The sequence below is a fragment of the Trichosurus vulpecula genome, chromosome 2 (genome assembly GCF_011100635.1).
Source record: "Trichosurus vulpecula isolate mTriVul1 chromosome 2, mTriVul1.pri, whole genome shotgun sequence".
Taxonomy (NCBI): domain Eukaryota; kingdom Metazoa; phylum Chordata; class Mammalia; order Diprotodontia; family Phalangeridae; genus Trichosurus; species Trichosurus vulpecula.
The window spans coordinates 388,788,730-388,808,145 of record NC_050574.1 but is presented as its reverse complement, the minus strand read 5'-3'; the positions used below and the strand labels follow the sequence as shown (position 1 = coordinate 388,808,145).

General features: G+C 38.7%; 1 protein-coding gene across 4 annotated transcripts in view; it reads left to right on the top strand.

Annotated features, from left to right (window-relative positions):
* The window catches only part of TMEM131 (transmembrane protein 131), a 274,512-nt gene that overhangs the window by 136,197 nt on the left and 118,899 nt on the right, over positions 1-19,416 (top strand). The window lies entirely within an intron of this gene.

Genomic DNA, 19,416 nt, shown 5'->3' with positions numbered 1-19,416 from the left:
CAGTCTAGGTCTCTTCCTGAATGACTTTTGCATGGGGACAGAGCTTTCCTCAGCTGGATTCTGGGCTCTTCCTCACAGGCTTGGTGAAGTGCTGCACAGCTTCTCATACGCATCTTGTCCTCTCTGTTCTTCAGTTCTCTGGCCTGGCACTGGAAGTGCCGCACTGGTGCTCACACTGGTGCTGTGGGGTTGATTTCTGTAGTTTGCATCTCTGAGACTCTGTGAGGAGAGACATTGGGGGGCGGTATTAGGACTGAACCCTCTTTTAAGACCAAACACATGTCCTGCCCTCCTCCCACTACTCTGCTGCAGAGATCTTTTCCAGCACAGAACACTGCTGCTGTGGCACTGTTTGTTTGTCATGCCATGAAGAGACTTCTGCAGCCTAGAGCCCTGGGTCTCCATGGAAAGAGGGAGGGAAAAGCAGGATGTGGGGCTGGGTTTTGTTACAAGTCTGTGTATAGTCTTTGTGTTTTGTTGCACAGCCAGTGTGCCAAGTCTTTGTGTCTGCTAGTGTAACCTTGCTTTGTTGGAAGCAGGGAGCCAAGTCAGCTCAGGGTAGATGTTATTTCATGGTTTTTGGTTGTTTTATTTTTAACCTTATTTTTGATTCCTGCTGTTGTAGACCAGAGGTGTCAAATACTCAGCCCACAACCCTCCCAAGTGAGGCCAAACCAGATAAAGATCTAATTGGGAAATATTTAACAAAATAAGTAAAGATACAATAAAATATAGATAATATCACACTTTAAAAATTAAGTTAATATGTGATCTGCAAGTATTCTTATATACAGTTTAGTAATCCTTGTTTGTACTTGAGTTTGACACCACCATCCTAGACCATGGCGTAGCAACTAGAATTGCTTTATCTTTGGCACATAATTTCTGTTTTGGAGACATTTGAGTGGTCATGGGAATCAAAGAAAATGTCTAGTTCTCATCTTGTTGGTCATGTAATTAGGTCTATCAATGATTTTTAATTGCTAAATCCAATGACCTTTTCATAATTCTCATCTGTTTTAACCTTTCTTCAACATTTTATACTGTCAGCCCCTTCATCTTGGATGCCCTCTTCTTTCTGGGTTTTCAAAACATTGTTCTTTCCAAAGACTTCCTTTCCATCTAACAGATTATTTTCAGTTTCCAGTGCTGTATGACCACCCATGTATCTTTTCACATGTGTGGATTTATCCCAGGACACTATCCTGGGCCTTCTCTCTACCCTGTATCTTGGTGAGCTCATAGACTTCAGTAGATTCAGTTTTCATTTGTGTACAGGTGACTTCCAGATTTACATATCTAGCTTTCATATTTACTCAGTTCTATCACTTTATCACCAACTGCCTGTTGGACCTCCCCCGCTGAATGCCGCATTCCAAACTCGATGTGTACAAAATTGAACTCATTATCGTTCCCCCTAAATCTGCCTCTCTTCCTACATGGAAAAAATATGTGGTGGTTAATGAAAGAAAATTTAATGCAACCTAAGTATTAAAAACTAATGGAGTCAGTCAGTTTTCTTGAAGTTTAAAAAGAACATACTTCCAACTAATTATCAATGACCATAAATAAATATCTACTTTTGTCAGATTTGTGTTTTTAAAAGTCATCTTGAAGCTGAAATTTTAATCGTTCCATACCATTTTGGTGGAACAATTGAAGAAAACTATCAATTCAGACTATATTGTGAAAAGATACAACCTCGTTGACTTATTTTGTAAAAGTATTGCATCATAGCTTGCATGAAATTACTACTTTCTAAATCTTAGTAATGCTAAGGAATACTCTTCTTTACCTATACATACCCTCTATTATTTAGTTACAGGTTTATTTCATAAATCATTTTTAATCTTTCTGATAATTCTAGGACTACAGAAATAGTGAATGAGCAACATGAGCAAAGGCATGGAGTCAGAAAAGCACAGGGTGTGTAAGGGGGACCATGTTTAATACAGTTTGGCCAGAGTAGAGCATTAAGTGGAGGGAGGATAGAAGATGTATACTATAATCCCAGTCTGGCATCTACTCTACTTTCCAGTTAAACTAACCCACCTGCTCTTCCCTAAACTCTGTATCCCATATCAAGTCTACATGCCTTTCTACAGGTTGTTCCCCAGGCTAGTGATGAGTGCAACATAAATTCAGTTCAACCAGCCTTTACTAAGCACCGACATTGTGCAAGAAAAAAAAAATGAAATAGGAGCTGCTCTTAAGGAGCTTGTATTCTTCTTGGGGAAAACTACATGAAGACATTTAAATATGCTACAAGGTAGAGAATAACTTGGGCAGTGGCAAATTGGAAAAAGGTTTCTAGGAATATTCGAGGAAGGAGAAAGCATTAGCAACTGGGACCTTCTGGGAAGATTTCACAGAGGAAATGGTACCCAAGCCAAATCACCAAGGAAGATAAGACTTCTGAAAGGTGAAGGTGCAGAAGGAGAACGTTTTAATGAGGGCAACCTGTATAAATAAACACAGGAAAGATACGGCACATGGAGTTTAGGAGGGGGAAAAAAGGAAGTAACTCAATTTGGTTAAAATGTAAAGTCCACCAGTAATCATCAAAATGATTTGGTAAGCGTTAAGAAGTAGAGAGGTCAATCAGTGTTACAGACTTGGTACACACTAAACAGAATTAAACAAAAGATCCCAGCTGTTGGGTTAAGAATTCACTATTGAACAAAAACTTCTGAGAAAATTGGAAAGTAGTTGGGCAGAAAGTACAAATAGGCACACTACTTAGATGTAAAGGATGACATCATAAATTAAAGGTTTAAGGAAGAAAATATTTTTCATTCAGTCAGTAAACATTTATTAAATGCCTGCTGTGTTCTAGGCACCGTGGTAGGTGCTGAAGATGCAAAGAAGTATATTAGAAAGTCCCTCCTCTCAAGAAGGTCATCAGTTATGGGGGAGACAGGTTATTTGTAGGACAAATTGGAAATAATCATCAGAGGGAAGGCACTAGAATTAAGAGGGTTAGGAAAAGCTAACTGTAAAAAATAGAATTCTAGCTTGGACTTGAAGAAAGCCAGGGAGGCCAATTAGGTGGAGATGAGGCGGAAGAACATTCTGTGTTTGGTAGAGAGAGCAAGTGAAAAGTTCAGAACCAAAGGATAAAGAGAAGATTAAAAGAACGGTTTTGCTTATATAAAATGAAAAAGGTTTTGCACAAACAAAACCAATGCTGTTTACATTTAAAGGGTAACTATAGTTAGAAAAAAAAGTCTTTGCAGCGTATTTCTTTGATAAAGATCTCATTTCCAAGATATGTAAGGAACTGATTCACTTTATAGGAATAAAAGTCACACCCTAATTGATAAATGGTCAAAGGGTATGAATAGGCAGTTTTCAAAGGAATAAATTCAAGCTATCAATAGCCAGATGAAAACATACTTCAAATCTTTTATATTTAGAGAAGTACAAATTGAAACAATAACCTCACACCCACAAATACTAGAGTGGCAGTGATAAAACAGACACCTTAATGTGATACAACAGGCATTCTTGGTAGAGCTGTGTATTGGTCCAGTCATTCTGGAAAACAATTTGGAACTATGCATCAATAGCTATTAAACTCTGCATACCCTTTGACTCAGTGATAACGCTACCAGGTTTATGCTCCAATGAAATCAAAGAAAGGGGAAAAGGACCTGTATTTACAAAAAAATATTGATAGCAGCTTTTTGTAGTGGCAAAGAACTCAGAACTAAGGAAGTTCCCATTAATAGGGAATGGATGAAAAACAATAATGCTGTATGAATATAATGGAATACTATCATGTTATAAGAAATGGTGATCAGGGTGTGGAATGGGGAGTAGGAGTAGGAGGGTGGAGTTTCAGAGAATCCTGGGAAGATTTGTATGATTTCCTGCAGAGTAAGATGAGCGAAAACAGAAAAATCATTTAAACAGGAACAACACGAAATAAGGCTGTAGAGATAGTTTGTACTTAGATTGTTGAGGACTTTAAATGCCAGGCTAAAGTGCTTAGGTTTATACATGGTAAATGCTTAATAAATGCTTTTCCATCCAGTCATTCATTTTATTCTAAGGGCTGCAGTGAGCCATTTTGAGCAAATCAGTGACATCATCAGACCTCTATTTAGTAGTATTATTTGGCAATATCTTTTGGGGGGGGGCAATTGGGTTAAGTGACTTGGTCACAGAGCTAGTAAGTGTCTGAGATCTGATTTGAACTCAGATCCTGCTGACTGGTACTGATGGGGATGGGATCTGAACCCTCAAAAGGAAAAGACTATGTCTTTGGGATCTGGACCCCAAAAAGGAAAAGCCCCTGGACTTTCCCATGTAGCCCAGGTCCCAGTACCCTTCTGGGTCCTTCTCTGTTACCTCCTAGTCACCCCAGACTACTTGGCCACTCCTAGATCCTTCTCACTGTCTTTCTGTATATAAGGTCCATCTTGCCCCGCCCCCCCCTTAAAATGCTCAGATTCCTTAACAGTCTAGCCAAGGCTCAGATTCAGTCTGGACAATTTGTCAATACAAGTGTCACAGTAGGGCGGATTCTTAAAATCCTGCCCACCCAGACTGGTTTTCTAATAAACCTTATCTCTGGCTGAAAGAAGGCTTGAGTCGAATGTATTCGAGGCAGGACCTGTGTCACTTGCCCTTGAATTTCAGGGTCCCAGCACCCCTAAACCCCAACAGTGTTCTATTCACTTCATCACCTCGCTGACCCTATTTGACAATATCTTGAGAGGTAGCATGGTACAGTGGATAGAGAGGAAGACCTAGGTTCATGCCCTGCCTCTGGTACATACTGGCTATGTGGCTGTTGGCAAGTTACAGCCTCTCAGTGCTCCAGACAACTGTCTATTAAGTTGTAGAGCACTTGCTTATCTTCATTGGGTAAAGTGGCCTCATCACCCAGTGTTCCCTATTAAGGAAATTATGGATCTGGGGGAAAAATTGTTGGTGACTATGTGAATGATATATTAGAAAAGAAAAAAAAATCTAGTGTCACGGTTAATAATTAGGAGGCAATTATAATAAGTTTTTGGAGACTTGATAAAGGCCAGAACTAGACCTTTAGAATGGAGTGGAAACAAGTGTGAGATATGAGGGCTAGATTAATACAGCTTGTCAACTGACTTCATGCAGGAACTAAATGAGAGGGAAGAGTCAAAGGTGACTAATTGCACATGTGGCTAATTGGGAGAATAAAGATAGGGAAATTTGGAGGAGCAACAAATTTACTGAGGAAGGTAATGAATTCATTTTTAGAAATGTTGAGTTTGCTTCAGTTACCAGACATTTGTCTGCAATGTCGAGCAGGCAGTTGGTGATGCCAAACTTTAGGAGAGAGATAAGGACTTCAGACAGATTAACACACACACATACACACACACACACACACACCTTTGTTGAATATGGGAATCATCTGTATAGAGATTACTGAACCCTTGTGAGCTGAAGAGATCACTAAGAGAAAAAGCAGAGATACTGGAGAAGAGGACTTAACTGCTCAGCCTTGGGCAGCTCTCTTACTTTGCCTGGTGGAAGAATGATGATCCGCTGTAAAAGGCAAAAAAGGGAAAGAGAACCAAGAAAGGGAAGTTTCACATCCAATCAGTTGCTAAATCTTGTCAGTATCTCCACCACATCTCTGGGGACATCCCCTTCTTTCCTCCTCTCACACAAGTACCACCCTAGTTTAACCCTTCTCATATCTTCCTGGAGTCTTACCATAGCTTCCAAAATACCTGGCAAACTGTCAACCAGCTTCTGCTTAAAAATCTCCAAACAAGGGAATCTGTGACCTCTACAGAGGTTATCCATTTTCACTTTTGTATGGCTCTAATAGCTAAACTTTTTCCTAAAGTCAGACCTAAGTTTGCTTCTTGCAAATTCCATCCATTACTCTGCATTTTTAAAACTTTCTTTTTCATTCTGAACTTCAACACTAAAAAAGGACATTTCCATATGCACAGCAGAACACAAAACAGATTCTTTAGGAAAGCATGAATCTCCCAATCTCCCTCTTACAGTGTGCTTTAAAAATGAAGTATATAATAAATTCTACACCTTGTTTTCAAGACTGTCCTGCTTACCCGTGCTTCTTCCTCAACGTCATTCTTTCTCTTCTGTGCATTTTTTTAAAAAAATGTTACATTGGTCCTCTTTTTATAACTGATCAAGAGGGGGAGGGGGAGGAGACCCTGGTAACAAATAAGCATAGTCAAGCAAAATGAAACTATATATGGCCATGTCCAAAAGTATATGTTTCTACTCCTTGTGATCATCCGTGTGAGGAGGTGGAGAACATGCTTCTTCATATCTCCTCTGTGGACATGGTTGTTCAGTGCTTTCATCACTGAAGTATTAAGTCTTTAAAAATTGTTTTTGTTTACAATGTTTTTATCCTTATATAAATTGTTCTGGCCACTTTCAGGCTCTCACTATATAATGAGGTAGTGCTAATGGGGGGAGTGGAAATAAGTGTGCCTTCTGAACCAAACCCTGATATCTTCAAAGGTTAACATGCTAGTACTACCTCGTCATACAGTTCTTTCCAGTTGCTTAAATTAATTTGCATAAGTATGCAGACTTTTTATTTTAAAATCATGATTTTCAGAGAGCTCATTGATTCTCAAATTATCTCTCTTATATTTTCCAGATAGTTTGGCTTTGATATAAGATAATCTTACATTTTGTCTACTTTTCAGTCTTTTGATTTTGTTAACAATTTATCTTCCTGTCTCATTAAGTCTCTTATTTGTTCTGTCTTTTCTACTTTTCAGGGGCTCCATTTCTTGGATAAGGTTTACCACTTCCTCTTCTGAGTTACTTATTCTTTTTCAAATTCTTTTTTCAAGAGCCTTAATTTCATTTTTTTTCATCTCTTCTTTTTTTCTAGATATATAATCCTTGTGAAAAAAATCTATTTTTTCTTTAAGTCTCTACTTGCAGTTCTTGTGGAATTAGATTTACAGTAAATTTTGATTCTGAATAGTATCAAAGACAGTTTCTTTGATTTATTCACATCTTTAGCTTCTAAATTGGTGCTTTGTGCGGTATTGGCCTCTGTATCCTGATATATGCCATTGGGTGGGGTGCACTTGCAGTGTACTAAACCCCCTGAAAGAAGTTTCAGAACAATGTCTGTGTAAATATGCCTCCTTCACCTTGTACTTGTGAAGTGTGTGTATTTGTCCTTGAATTTTTGACTTTTGTACTCAAGTGGAAGACTTTACATTTATCTCTTTTGAATTTCTTCTTATACTTAGGCTAATGCTCTAGCTTATCAGGTTCCTTTAGAGCATATCATTTATTATTTTATGTATCCCTTCCAATTCTGGATTGTTTTGAAATACTATACCCTATATGCCTTCATCTACATCGTGGAAAAAATTATTAAACAGAATAGGACCAAGCACCGATCCCTTTGGTACTGCACTGGAGACCTTCTGCCAAATAGACTTTGAACCATTAAGAAATAAATACTCATTTAATTGGCCATTCAACCATTCTGAATACATCTACCAAATGAGATAACACATGTAAAGTGTTTTGCAAACCTTAAAGCACCATATAAATGCTAACTCATTATCATCTAATTCATACCTTTCCAGTTTCTCCACAAGAATAGTATGAGGTACTTTATTGAAAATTTTCTGAAATGTAGAGAAACTATAGCCACAGCATTCCCCTCTTCTACTAGCTTAGTAATTCTTTCAGAAAAGGAAATGAAGACATGACCTGTTTTTGATGAAGCCATTCTGGCTTTATGTATTTACCAATGAACTCTTAATAGCGTTTATCTAAAATTTCTCCAGAAACCAAAGTCAAGCTCACTGACCTGTTCTTCTTTACAGACTTTGTTTTCCTACTTTTTTAAGAAGTCAAGCCAACATTTGCCCTTTTCCAATCATGTGGTACCTCTCTTGTTTCCCATGATGCAATATTAAAGATCATTCTCTTTTGCACAGAAAACAGAAACATAGTTGAGGATTCGAAAGCTTTGTCTTCTCACTTTTTTCCATTATCAATATATCCACCCCAAGCAAAAGTCATGTCCTTTATTTGATTCTTCTTTTGCTTCTGTTATAGCTGTCCAAAATGCGGCTGAATGCAGCCCACAGTGTGATTTATGGGGCCCACCTACAAGCATAGAAATTTACATAAATGCTTTAGTTAGGGTTGGACAGCCCTGGCTTAAAGGAAAACCCCTTACTCATCTCTCTTCTCACCTCCCCTCCCCTCCGACCCCCATTTTCCTTACTTTATTTAGTTGCCTGCCTCAGCTCATCCTCAGTATAGGACTGTGCCATATTTTTTTTCAGGTTGGGTTTATTTATGGTAGGGTCAAGCAACCACACACACTTTAACAGCCTATGGGAGTAACTTTATTACTTAATAACTTACCTTACCACCATCATACCTATACTACTCTTCAAATACAAATAGACACTGACAGGTTAGGTGCCCATAGGGGTGGCTGATTCTTCTCTCAGGGTTGAAGGGGTCATTTTGTGGGTAGATGTCCTCCTAACAATGTAGCTCACAAGCCCCAACTAGTAAACTTCCCCTTCAGACAGTATTCTCAATTAGCTTTTTAGAAAAAACGTTTACTCAAATAGCAAAGCAAGAAAAGTAGTTACAAAGCATTTCTCACAAAATTTGGGGCACAAACTCCCCACAAACACACTGTCTGCAAAGCTAAGAGTGAGCACAATGTACAATGATAGCACAGCCCATGTGCAAAATATCATGATAGCTAGGCACATTTGTAGTGCTATACGCATGGCCAAGGCAATTCAGAGCTCTGAAACATGTGGGTCTAGATGTATGTTTTTTTTCACCAGAGGGTTCTCATGAAGTTTGTTGCATGGTGCTTTGTCAATGATGGACAAATTCTTCTGCTGCTTGGTTGGGCTGCCTCCTCAAAGAGAATGGTGTCTCATTTGCATAGGTCCAACTTCTAGTCTAGGCCAGCTTGTGGAACTGGCCTCTCACAGGGAGCTGCTGCTGCTGCTAGGGTAGGAGGTCACTTAGCTGCTACTGCTAGACCAAGCTGGGCTGCCTGGGTCGTATGGGGCAGTTGGCTTAACTGCTGGGTTTTCATAGGATGCTGCATTTCTACTGGACTCATTGATCCAATAACTCCCTGGATTCATTCTTCAGTGAGCCTTTGCCTTGTCTGAGTGTTATAGCCCTTGTTTAGCTGGAGTGTTAGAGTATTTTTTTTAGCAGGAACTGACTCCCTTATTTCCATTTCTATTTTGGTGTCTTTGTCTCTTACAACTTACAACCTTGCTAAAATATAAATGGGACACACTCATATGCAACATTTTTAGGTTGACACAATTTGAACCCAAGTCTAGCACTCTGTCTACTATACTATGCTATCTCTCTATACCGTAGTACTATAATTAATGATCATAATGATGACACCAAATCATACAGAAATGGTTACAGGAGGGATTATAGTTCATTTTGAAAGTTTTATCTAAATGACTAAAATAAAAACCAGTTTGGTCCTTAAACTTTAGTGTTTGGAAAATTCACTTAAGTGAAACATTTTCTGAGACTGCTAAATGAGGTATGATGGCACTATGTCAGTATCAGTTTATTTTCATCTTTGATAATAAGGAAAGAAGTAAGCATTTATTAAGTGCCTACTATGTGACTGGCTTTTAAGTGCTTTACAGAGATCTCATTTGATCTTCACAACAACTCTGCTGAGGTAGGTGCTATGCTATTGTTATCTTTATTTTACCATTGAGGAAACTGAGGCATACAGAGGTCAAATTACTTGTCCCTGCTCACGCAGCCAGCGAATGTCAGAGGCTGGATTTGCGCTGATGTCTGTCTGACTCCAGGGCCAATGCTGTATTTTTTGATAGTCATTAGAAAGATGGAAAATGAAAATCATATGAAAATAAATATTTCAGTAATCAAAATCTTAATGTGTAGTTTTCAGTCTTATCAATAAGCAATGAATGTGCTCTTCTGCTCTTTTTAGGGAAAAAGGCTGTTGTAAAGCCACTTAGAGAGACCTCTGATTCTTCATAATTAATCAGGGGAATAAATCCATTTGTGGATGCAGACTTCGGAAAAGGGTATTATCTAATCTAGAACATGGTGAATGAAGAATATTATAGAGCCAGAGAACACACATTTATGACAGTCGTCCAAGGTACACTTTTAGGCTTACCTAAAAGTTTACTGTGATAGCAGAAAAAAAAAAACAACCAGATACAGTTTTTAGTCTAATCAACTGTCCCTTCTCCCTGCCATCATGAACTGGGACAGTTATTACAGGTACAGACGAGTGAGGGGCAGCTAGGTGGCTCAGTGGATAGAGTGCTGGGCCTGGGGGCAGGAAGACTCTTCCTGGGTTCAAATCCAGTCCTCCCAGCTGGTATGCCGTATTTTTATATTCATTCTTGATTACTTCTTTGCCTCTCTTTCTGTAAGTTGGTTGTTGAGGTCCCTGTAGAGCTATTTCTTCAGACAAATCCCATTTTTCTTCCTCATTGGAATGGTTTCCTTTGTGTCTTCAGTTTCATTCTTGAGCATCTCCCATCCTTCCTGTACTAACTTCTTCTTTAGCATTTTACTCCACGGAATCCTTCTTATTTTTCCTTTGAATCCTTTAAAACCTGCTTTTCCCAGATCTAGTGTATATGTCAGATTATGCACAAATTCCCTCTCCTCCATCACAAACTCAGCAGGGGAGGGAAGGAGTGGTTATTTTTTCCTAAGGTTCCCATCATTTCCACCTCAGCAACCAATTCTTCCCCTTTAGTAAGGATGAGATCCAGAATAGAATTTGCCCTTATTCATTTGAAGGATGAAATTATCCTTATCCTAACGAAGTTCAAGAAGTTGTTAAATGCTCTTTTAAGGGTTTGGAGGAAAGGAGACACAGAGAAAGAGAATGAGAATTGAAGTTCCCCATCACTACACCATCTTGCTTCTGTACTAGAATTGTGACCCAGTTAGCAACTCATGACAGTGTCACGTGTCCCTGATTTTCCTTTCACTTAGATAACTCTCTACGTAGCTATCCTTCATGTATGGAGTACTCTCCCTGCTCATCTTCATGTCCTTGCTTCCCTGGCTCTCTTCAAGGCCCAGCTAAAATCCAACATTCTCCAGGAAACATTTCCTGATCCCCTTAATTATAGTGCCTGCCCTATGTTTATTTCCAATTCATCCTATAAATAGCCTGCCTATATATAATTGTTTTTATGTTGTCTCCCTTCATTAGGCTATGAACTTCTTAAAAGCAGTGGCTGTCTTTTACCTTTTTGTGTGTGTCTCCAGCACTTAGGTTAGTGCCTGGAACAGTAGGTACCTAATAAATGTTTACTGAGTTCCCTACTCTGGTTCCTGGATTTCCTCACATACATACACCTTTTTAATGTACAATGTTAACCCACCTTTCCCTTTTACCTACCTGCTTTCTTTTCAATAAGGTATACCTCTTCAGAGTCATGGTCCAATTTTGGGTTTTAGCCCATAACTATTATCTGTGAGATCAGATTTGCCTCCTGGTGTTGACTTGTTTAATTCCTCTTGCTTAGTTGCCTAAATTTTGGACATTAGTATATAGACATGTAAGGCCATGATTTTTACTACTAGATTCTTTACTACGGGAATTACCAATGACTACTTTTTTTTTTTTTTTTTTTTTACTGCTAAGTCAATACACATTTATTAAATGCCTGCTGTGTTCCAGGCACTGTGCTAAGTGCTACAACTCTCCTCTTCTTCCTTTGAGCTTTACTGGATGCTACCTCACCTCAATCTTTGGAAGAAAAGCTGCTTCTTCCATAGAGCATCGAGCTCTCTCTTCAGGGAAAAAAGTTCAGATTTGTTTTTAAGCTCCAGTTGTACAGCTATCCCTTCCCTTCCCTTTCTCGGTATTAGAATTCTCCATTCACCATCATAATGACATGTTTCTCCTCCTCCAAATCAGATCTCTTTTTCCCCCATTGAAGTCTAGATTCTGTTTTCTTTGGGAACTCTTGATTGTCCCTTACAACTTGGATTGTGCAGAAGTATTCTTCAAATGCCTTAGCCTTTTCCTGTTATGTCAACTTATACTTGGGACATGGATAACATTTACTCTGGCTATGGCAAAAATGAAAACATCACAGGCTTGATGACAGTCCCTACAGAATTTATGGTTGAGATTTTCATCTTTGAGCTGCATATTAAAACCTCAGTCCTAAGTAAGTTGTTGTTGAGTCATTCAGTCCTGTCCAATTTTCATGACCCCATGGCCCTTCTATCCTCCACTATCAAAGCCCAAGTTCATATTCATTGTTTCCAGGACATTGTCTATTCATCTCATTGTCCCTTTCCTTTCCCTTTGCCTTTAGTCTTTCCCAACATCAGGGTCTTTTCCAGTGAATCCTGTTTTCTCATTATGTGGCCATAGTATTTAAGCTTCAGCTTCTGTATTTGACTGTCCAGTGAATAGCCTGAATTTCTTTCAGTATTGACTGATTTCATTAAAGGGACTCTCAAAAGTCTTATCCAGCACCACAACTCTGAAGCATTGGATTCCATTCAGCTTTCTTTATAGTCCAACTCTCACAGCCATACATTACTATTGGAAAAACCTTTGACTATAAGGACCTTTGGTGGCAAGGTGATGTATGCTGTCCAGATTTGCCATAGCTTTCCTTCCAAGGAGCAAGTGTCTTCTTAATTTCATGGTTGTGGTCACAGTCTACAGTGATCTTTGAGTCCAAGAATATAAAAGCTAATACTGCTTCAATTTCTTCTTCCTCTATTTGCCAGGAAGTAATGGGTCCAGTTGCCAAGATCTTAAGGTTTTTTTTTTTTTAATGTGAAGCTTCAAGCAAGCTTTTACACTCTCCTCTTTTACCTTCATCAAGAGGCTTCTTAATTCCTCTTTACTTTTCTGCTGTCAGAGTGGTATTGTCTGCATATTGGAGATCATTTAATATTTCTGGCAACCTTAATTCCAGCTTTTGATTCATCCAGCTTGGCATTTAGCATAATGGACTCTGAATGTGAGTTAGATAAGGTGACAGTATGCAGCCTTTTCATACTCCTTTTCCAGTCTTAAACCAACCAGTTGTTCCATATTGTTCCATATTGCTTCTTGACCCACATACAGGTTCTTCAGGAGAGACAAGTAAGATGAAGTGGTGAGACTCCCACCTCTTTGAGTACTTGTCACATTTTGTTGTGATCCACACAAAGGCTTTAGTGTAGTCAATGAAGTAGAAGTAGATGTTTTTATGGAACTCCCTTGCTTTCTCCATAATCCAATGAAAGTTGGCAATTTGGTCTCTAGTTCCTCTGCTTCTTGGAAAACCAGCCTTCTTTTCTGGTAATTCTCAGTTCACGTATTGCTGAAGCCTAGCTTGCAGAATTTTAAGCATAAATGTGTTGGCCTGTAAAAAGAGTGCAATTGTTTGGTAATGTGAACATTCCTTCTTTAGGTTTGGGTCATAAACATATCTTTTTCCATTCAGTGGCCGCTGTTGAGTTTTCCCAAGTTGTTGGTATATTGCATGCGACACTTTAACAGCATCATCTTTTAGGATTTTAGATAGCTCAGCTGGAATTCCATCACCGCCTTTAACCTCAAGTTCCTAAGGTCCACTTGACTTCATTCTCCAGAATATCTGTCTCTAGATCAGTAACCCCACCATCTTGGTTATCTGTGATGTTAAGATCTTTCTTGTATAGTTCTTTTGTGTATTTTTGTCACTTCTTCTTAATCTCTTTTGCTTCTATTAGGTCCCTACCATTTTTGTCTTTTATCATGCCCATTTTTTTGCATGAAACTTTCCCTTGATCTCTAATTTTCTTAAGGAGATCTCTCATCTTTTCCATTTTATTGGTTTTTTTCTATTTTTTTTTTGCATTGCTCATTTAAGAAAACCTTGTCTTCTCTTGCTGTTCTCTAGAATTTTGCATTCAGTTGGATATATCTTTGTTTCGCCTTTACCTGTCTCTTCTTTCCTTAGCTGTTTCATAAAGCCTCATCAAACAGCCGTTTTGCTTTCTTGCTCTTCTTTATCTTTGAAAAGTTTTGTGTTGCTGCCTCCTGTACAATATTGCAAACCTCTGTCTCTAGTTCTTCAACCATTCTATCTACCAGATCTAGTCCCTTAAATCTATTCACCACTTCCATTTCATTTTTATAAGGGATGTTATTTCTGATATTTTTCCCTACTTTCTTTAAGTCTGACTTGTGCAATAAGAAGCTCATGATTTGAGCCACAATCAGCCTAAGTATTTAGTTAAAACTTTTACAGCAATTGTCACTTTTTAATAATTTTCAGCCCCATTTCCTTTGTCATATTTATGCCATAGTCACAGCTACCTCACCCTCAAATTTCAACCAAACTCCTTTCTTTTTCACCAGATTTCCCCACCCACCATTCTACTCTTTTTCTTAACCCTGCAGTTGTTCTTTTTACCACCTTTTCTTACCTTGCCTTTTTTTCTTTGCCAACTAGTTGCTTTTTGTTCCATTCCAATCTATTTCTTCTCCATCTTGTACTCTTTGATCTTCTTTTATTCTTCTTAATCCATCTTAATCTTTAAGTATTCTCCTTAATAGACTTTGGCAGTAAAGAAAATCCATTATCATTTGCTTTTCTCCTTCACTCTGTGATCTGCTAGGTCTTCCCACACTTGACTTGGAGTAATTGTTTATGTTTTGGCCAGAAACCCTGAGGATCTTCCCCTCCCAGATTGATTTTTTTTAATTAGGTAAAAGAGGCCTTTCTTTGCCTTATTTCTTACCTAGCCTTAGTCACTGAAAGGGCATTGCCTCAGTCAAAGCGAGAACTCAGAAAGACCTTAACTTAAAAAGGCCAATGTCTCCCACTGCATCCAAGTCATCTCCAGCCATCCTGATCTATATCTTGCCACTGGACACAGATGGCTTCAGAGGAGAAAGTGAGGCTAGTGACTTTGCACAGCGCTCCTCACTTAAATCCAATTCACTTGCAAGTCATGGCATCACCTGTAGTAAACTCTTATTAATACATGCTTTTAAACCTATTTGTTTATTCACTCTTTTACAACCCATACGTAGAACCTAGACCAGTTTCTGGGTCTGGAAATTGGCCTCCTTTAAGTTTTCTCAGTGTTTTCCAGTTTTGCCAGATTCAACTTCTTACATACTTCAGTAGTTCAAGCCACTACAAGTCACCTACACAATTTTATTTTCTATATTCAGCTCAGATTCTCTATTCTCTTACTACTTCTCCCTCAGAAGCAAGAAGTCAAAATTATCCCCAGGATGTAGCACATAGAAGGTTGCTTGTTTAGTTGATTGAATAACATGAGAAAAAGCTTAAAGATTTGGTGAGCATGCCTTGTAAAGAACATGGAATTCCAGACTTAGGAGTTTAAACTTGGTAAGAAATCAGTACTAGAGAGATACTGAAGGTTTTTCAGCAGAGAGAAGACATGAGTACATCTGTGAATAACGAAGATTATTCTGGCAGTAACGTAAAGGATGAGTATTCCATTTATCTAGAACATGACATAAAAATCATGGATGATTTTTCTCTTAATTAGCATCTTTGTCAAGTTACTTTACTCATCTCAAATAATCACATATCATGCAGGTCTCAAATATCAAGGTTAATATAGAAACTCTGATTTATTTTTCAAAATCACAACAAAGCCATCAACAGACATGGAAGATCTTTGTTAATAATTTTCCATGGCTTTTTGAAAATTTTATCCTTTGCTTTGTATTTTTTCTTTGAAATTTTTACATATTTACATTTAAGTTTGTGAGTGCGGTTTTTTTTTTTTTGCCTGGCCCATTATTTCACTGTTCTTTTAAGGCAGCAGTTCTCATGTATTTTGATCTCTGGACCTCTTTACACTCTTAAGCTATTGAGGATCTCTACCAAAAAAAGAGCTTCTGGTTTATGTGGGTTAGATCTATTGATACTTACCATATTATAAATTAAAGTGTCTCAGTGTTATTATGAAAATAATTTTGATTTCATGGACCCCCTGAAAGGGTTTGCAAATAAAGCCCTATACAAATGTGCTAAAAAGGGGTCCCATGCCTTACTTTGAGAAATGTTGGATTTAGGAACTTTTAATGAAGAAATTTCTTTTACCAATGCAAATCGACACCTTCTCTGCAATTTATAATCTTAGAGAGATTTTTTGGACTCAGTTTAAGTGATTTACCCAGAATCATACAGATAGTATATGTCAAGACAGGACTTGAACACAACTGTTACTGATTGCTAGTTTAGCTCTGTATCTACACAATTTCTCTCACACTGTGAACTTTGAAAGTAGGTAAGCATGCTAAAGCCCAACTAACTATTATAGACATTAAGGGCTTCAGGAGAGAGATAAGTTGGGGAGGTGAGTGGAGCCAAAATGGTGGCTGGAAAGCAGGGACTTGTGTGAGCTCCCCGCCAGGTCCCTCCAAAAACCTATAAAAATGGCTCTGAACAAATTCTAGAACTACAGAACCCACAAAATAGCAGAGGGAAGCAGGGCTCCAGCCCAGGACAGCCTGGATGGTCTCTGGATAAGGTCTATCATACACGGAGCTGGGAGCAGAGCACAGTGTGGGCAACAGCAGAACCAACCAGACCAGGAGCCAGGCGGAGTGGGCCCTAGCGCCCTGAATCAGTGAGCTGTGGCAGTTACCAGACTTCTCAACCCACAAACACCAAAGACAACAGAGAAGGTTAGTGGGAAAAGCTGCAGGGGACAGAGTGATAGCAGCTCATGGTTACGCCACCACCCTGGGGGCAGCGGGGGTGGTGCAGTTACAGAACTACAGCTGCAATTGCTTCCAGCCCCAGGCCCACCTGGTGGGAGGAATTAAGTGGCAGATCAGAGCTGGAGTGCAGAGGCTGCTTAAGATCTGAGTCAGGTCCAGGTTGGTGGTTCTTGGGGAAGGAGGAGTGCTGGTGTGGCAGAGCTGGCTGTATAGAAATAGCTCTGAAAATGACAGTGCATCCCCTCAAGCTTGGGACAAAGTACTCTTTACAAGCAGTCATACCCTGACAACAAATTCAAGTCAAGTAAGTTGGCTGGGAACATGGCCAGGCAGCAAAAACGGACACAGATTCATTCTCAGACTTTGGAATCTTTCTTTGGTGACAAAGAAGACCAAACATACAACCAGAAGAAGTCAACAAAGTCAAAGAGCTTACATCAAAAGCCTCCAAGAAAAATATGAACTGGTCTCAGGCCATGGAAGAGCTCAAAAAGGATTTGGAAAACCAAGTTAGAGAAGTAGAGGAAAAATTGGGAAGAGAAATGAGAGTGATGCAAGAAAACCATGAAAAACAAGTCAATGACTTGCTAAAGGAGACCCAAAAAAAAATACTGAAAAAAATATTGAAGAAAACAACACTTTAAAAAATAGACTAACTCAAATGGCAAAAGAGCTCCAAAAAGCCAATGAGGAGAAGAATGCCTTGAAAGGCAGAATTAGCCAAATGGAAAAGGAGGTCCAAAACACCACTTAAAAATTAAATTGGAGCAAGTGGAAGCTAGTGGCTTCATGAGAAACCAAGGTATTACAAAACAGGACCAAAGGAATGAAAAAATGGAAGACAATGAGAAATATCTCATTGGAAAAACCACTGACCTGGAGAATAGTTCCAGGAGAGGTAATTTAAAAATTATTGGAGTACCTGAAAGCCATGATTGAAAAAAGAGCCTAGACATCATCTTTCAAGAAATTATCAAGGAGAACTGCCCTCATATTCTAGAACCAGAGGGTGAAATAGAAATTGAAAGAATCCACTGATTGCCTCTTGAAAAAGATCCCAAAAAGAAAACTCCTAGGAATATTGTCACCACATTCCAGAGTTTCCAGGTCAAGGAGAAAATACTGCAAGCAGCCAGAAAGAAGGAATTTGAATATTGTGGAAACAAAATCAGGATAAGACAAGATCTAGCAGCTTTTACATTAAGGGATGGAAGGGCTTGAAATATGATATTCCAGAGGTCAGTGGAGCTAGGATTAAAACCAAGAATCACCTACCCAGCAAAACTGAGTATAATGCTCCAAGACAAATTGTGGACTTTCAAGCTTTCTCAATGAAAAGGCCAGAGCTGAATAGAATATTTGACTTTCAAACACAAGAATCAAGAGACGCATGGAAAGGTAAACAAGAAAGAGAAATCATAAGGGACTTACTAAAGTGGAACTCTTTTCTCTACATTCCTACATGGAAAGATAATGTGTGTAATTCATGAGACCTTTCTCAATATTAGGGTAGTTGAAGGGAATATACATATATATATATAGACAGAGGGTACAGGGTGAATTGAATATGAAGGGATGATATCTTTAAAAAATTAAATTAAGGGGTGAGAAAGGTATGTATTGAGAGAAGGAAAAAGGGAGAGATAGAATGGGGTAAATTGTCTCACATAAAAGTGGCAAGAAAAAGCAATTCTATTGGAAGGGAAGAGGGGACAGGTGAGGGAAATGAGTGAATATTGTTCTCATTTTGACTTGAGGAGGGAATAACATACACACCCAATTGGGTATTTTACTCCACAGGAAAGTAAAGGGAAGGGAATAAAAAGGGGGAGATGATAGAAGGGAAGGCAGACAAGGGGGAGGAGGTAATCAAAAGCAAACACTTTTGAAAAGGGACAGGGTCAAGGGAGAAAACTGAATAAAGGGAGACAGGATAGGATGGAAGGAAATATAGTCAGTCTTTCACAACGTGAGTATCGTGGAAGTGTTTTACATAATGATATATGTGTGACCTATGTTAAATTGCTTGCCTTCCTAGAGAGGGTGGGTGGGGAGGGAAGAGGGGAGAGAATTTGGAATTCAAAGTTTTAAAAGCAAATGCTCAAAAAAAAATTGTTTTTGCATGCAGCTGGGAAACAAGATACATAGGGAATGGAGCACAGAAATCTATCCTGCCCTACAAGAATGTAAGGGGAAAGGGCTTGGTGGGGTAGTGGGGTAACAGAAGGGAGGGCTGACTGGGGAACGAGGCAATCAGAATATAGGCCATCTTGAAATGAGGGGGAGGGTAGAAATGGGGAGAAAATTTGTAACTCAAAATCTTGTGGAAATCAATGTTGAAAACTAAAATATTAAATAAAATGATTTTTTAAAAGGATATAAGCCCAGAAAAAAAAAAAGGGAATATGAGTTATCTTTGCATTACTATATCAAAGCTTGTGAGAAAATCAGAAGAAATTGGTTGGGAAGTAAGTGAAACACACTGACTGCATCTTGTGACTCAATTCTGGAGTTAGCTGTTTTCTTCCTGTTCAATTATAGGTCCAGTCCAATTTCTGTCTTCTGAGAAATCTATATCCAGTTGTGGGAATTGTAAGAAAACCTAATTGTATTGTTTGACTCTAGCCCTACAGGGCTGGGAAACTGGCTCACCTCTACCTGCTATTTAGAGACCCTTAACTAAG